The sequence below is a fragment of the Dermacentor albipictus genome, chromosome 5 (genome assembly GCF_038994185.2).
Source record: "Dermacentor albipictus isolate Rhodes 1998 colony chromosome 5, USDA_Dalb.pri_finalv2, whole genome shotgun sequence".
NCBI classification, from domain to species: Eukaryota; Metazoa; Arthropoda; class Arachnida; order Ixodida; family Ixodidae; genus Dermacentor; species Dermacentor albipictus.
This window is the reverse complement of record NC_091825.1, coordinates 104,644,094-104,647,805: the sequence shown is the minus strand read 5'-3', so window position 1 is coordinate 104,647,805 and position 3,712 is coordinate 104,644,094. Positions and strand designations below refer to the sequence as shown.

The following is a 3,712-nucleotide window of genomic DNA, read 5'->3' as shown; positions in this document are numbered from 1 at the left end:
CATCATATTGCTAATCATGTGAAATTAAATGTGGCGCGACCATAACATGGATGGATGGATGAATAGATGGGGAAACTTTATTGACAGTCCTGAGATACGAGATTATCGCGCAGCGGGCTGCTCCCACGTTGGGATGGGCAGGCCGAGCCTGGCCGCCGCATCGTGGGCTCTCTGGACGGCACAGATTTGGTACCCACAGTCGGGGCTTCGTAGTGAGGTATTCCATCTAGACTGGTCTGCTTGATCTGTGCCTCGTAACGAGGGCCATCGCCAGAGCATATGTTCTAAGTTAGCTGAATCGCCGCACTGAGCGCAGGTATTGCTAGTACACGTGTCTAGATAGATCAAATGTAATAAAAATGGTTTGTGGTATATCCCCGTCTGCAAAAGTCGGAGCGTGATTGTCTGCGCTTTGGTCATTTTCTTGTGTGAGAGCAGATCGATAGACCCTCCTACTCAGGTAAAAATGTTGCTTGGCCATGTTGTACGTGGCGAGGATTCTCTATGGGCATGGAACGTGAGACCTCGTGCCTTGGTGTGGGCCAGCTCATTTAGGTTGGTGAGCCCCTCTTCAAAGGAAGAAAAATCAGGCACGCTGAACTCCAGTTGACATCTGCGTAAAGCGAAGAATCGGCTTACGAACCATGCGTGTGTGTATATACGAACTGTGGTTGTCAAGGTATACATAATAGTATTAAAGGCAGCATGTTTGTTTACTACACTTTATCTGTTTTAATGGGTCTAAATGTCAAAGTCACCTGTACGTTTATAAACGCAGACGGCAATGAGGCTCTGCGAACGCACATAATCGCAACTAATTACACCGGTAACGCCTTTCCGGGAGGCCATATCTAAACGTGCCAAAATTTTCCACGCACTGGCTCGCCCGCGAGAAAGAATGTTCTATGCCGCTTGTCGATGTATCATGCGGGCGTGGCGTAATGGTTTCAATATCAGGCTTGTGTGCTTTAGAAGTCCCGGGTTCGAATCGTGACGTCAGACAATATTATTGTTTATTGCGTTATTTATAACGCCGTACCGATAAGTTCGCAAAGTCACAAAACCCTTAGAAACCAAAAGGACGAAGTTCACGTAACAACCACCACTACAATTTTGACTGAATCACCCTCTTTGTAGCTCCCGTAGATACTAGCGCCACAGTTCCCGCTATAGATTGTTGTATGAAACTCTATGCCTTAAGCGGTAAACTCGTAAACTACTTCGCTGCACCGTTCGTAAGTGGCGCTACCATCCTGTTAAACGCATTCGGCCACAGGAGGCAGATACGTACGAAAAAAACTCCGTGCCATTCCACTCTGTCAAAGTGGATGACCATCGAAGATGCGTATGTGGGCCCCTTAATGGCGAGCTGTCGATTGCCGCGCGTCAAACGCCGTATGCACATAAATGGGAGGCGAGCCACGATGTTGAGCCTCGGAAGATGATGAGGCACCAGGGGGCACGCATACGCACGTATTGTTGCAAAAACGTGGCACGACACCTTTTACTAACGAACCCCCCGGCACGTAGAACAGACACGCACTGTCACCGAACTCCGAGGGCACACACTGCTTGACCGTAGCCAAGGCGTTCATGCGTTGATGCACGTGACGCAGTGCAGTGATGGTTGTGAGGTCACCCGAGAACCACGAGCGGTCACAAACAACACCGATCACACAAAATTGGTTCGCCACAAACTCTCTCAGAAACCTGGCCGTTGCTCCGGTGAAACGTTCCAAATTCACGGGATCGGGGCCACATGGATGGTTCGCATTTCTTTTCGCCTCGCAGTCCTGGCGGGCAGCACGCTTACAGGACCGCCATTGTGAGAGAGAGAGATAAAATGATAAAAGGAAGGTAGGGAGGTTAACCAGGACTGAGCCCGGTTGGCTACCCTACACTGGGGAAAGGGAAATGGGGACGGAAAGATGAAAAGAAGAGAAAGTCCACTGGAGATATCAGTCGGTCACTCAGTCCGAATCACAGGCGCTCGCTCAATCCGGTCGCTTTCAAATATCGCAGCAGCGCTTTTGTGGCCTTTTGTAGCTGCGATATGCGAGGCCATGGTCCCAAGATCTTCTTCAAGGTGAACGGCTTCCCATCCAGCTGATTGAGAGCTGTGCAGAGGTCGTGCCTTTCGTTTTCATAAGATGGGCAGTAGCACAGTAGGTGTGTGAGTAGGCCATTGTGAGAGAGCGCAAGGAAAAGAAAGGAGATGCGGAAGCGCTTGGAACGTCGACAGAGGGAGGGTGGTGCGAACGTAGAGATGGCCGACTTGTGTCCAAGTGTAGTATCTCTTCTTATCAGCGTAATACATGATATGGGTTGTATTTGGACCTAAGATATTAAACTTATTTTTGCAAGTTGGCGAAGTGTTTAAAGCCTGCTTCACTCCCGCTGTGAGTTGGCCGGGCATTGCGCTATCTCCTGGATCAGTGCACGTATGGGGAGAAATTCTTGAGCTACACGGCTCGATTTTTTTCCAGAGCCTAGCCATATACAGCTTCGCTGTAAACGGGCCTCGATCTTGGCAAAAAAACCTTTGCTTTAAAACGAATTGTGAGAAATTATTGCTATCATTTATATGTTATGCAACTATGAATTTCTGCTTATTCAACTTATCGCTCATCGTAGTTTTGGTGTGCCTATGGGGAGCCAGCGCTTGCCAAGAGGTGCCGCGGAAGTGTTAGTGCGTAACAAAACGCGCTCGCTCCGTCCAGCAGAAAAGCCACGAAAGTAACTGGACATATTAAACTATATGATAAGTGTAAGGGTGATAAGGGTGATAACTGATAAGGGCTTATTAATGCCTGCTAACGCCAAACGCGTCCAATCCAGCACTGTCCATGCACACAGGCGTTCTGTGGAGCGCGTGGGCTCCTACATCTTAGGACGCGGATTTCCAATCAGGTCGAAAACCGTGTACCTCATTATGAGCGGTGAATGCGTTGTGATCACATTTTATCGGCGACTGAAAGCTGTTTCCTCCGTCCTCTATGATATATGTTCTACTACTAATTAATTTTCGCACGGCGAGTTTTAGTGCATCAGAAACTTACGAACCATGTGACCATGCAATAAAAGCACGCCTTGCTGTTCACACACACATGCACAGTACTTGCACATTTCCGGCTATACACTCCGGAATAAAATAAACGCAAGTTCTTTCGTGGCGCCCGCGGGTCTTTTCATTCAGTTAGTTAGTAACTTGGCCAGTTTGCTTGCTTGTTTGCTTTTATTCGTTCTAAACCTCCAGAGTAGCTTCAAAAGATACATAAACAGGCAGCGAGACCTCGTGGTTCAATCACTTGGAATAATTAACCGACATTAAAGGATCAAAACAGGGGCGATCTCTCATTTCCTTTTCGTAAGAACGTTACCTTTGCTTTCGAGACTCCGACGAACGTCTTCACAGACAGCAAGAGCATGTTACTGTCGTCGAGTCACCGTAGGCACGGGTCGTAAGATATCCTACAACGCCGTAAGCACACTGAACCACGTGTGCTCCCGAAAATTCAGAGGTAGGCCACTTATATAGTTACTTGCCCACATAGATTGTTCTTGGGCACAAGGAGGCAAACTGCTTTTCCCTCTCTTGCTCGAAAACATCACGCAGCGGTTTCGACTCTCTGCTCGCCTGCAAGTATGCATAAAGACTTCTTTGCACACCGTGCGAATTCCGGTCCGCGAGGTACCGAAAGCCCGGCACACA

The 3,712-nt window shown here is 48.4% G+C and overlaps 1 pseudogene; it reads left to right on the top strand.

Moving 5' to 3' along the window:
* Positions 1-2,266: 2,266 nt before the first annotated feature.
* LOC135905972 (U2 spliceosomal RNA) lies at positions 2,267-2,446 on the top strand (annotated as a pseudogene).
* Positions 2,447-3,712: the final 1,266 nt, after the last annotated feature.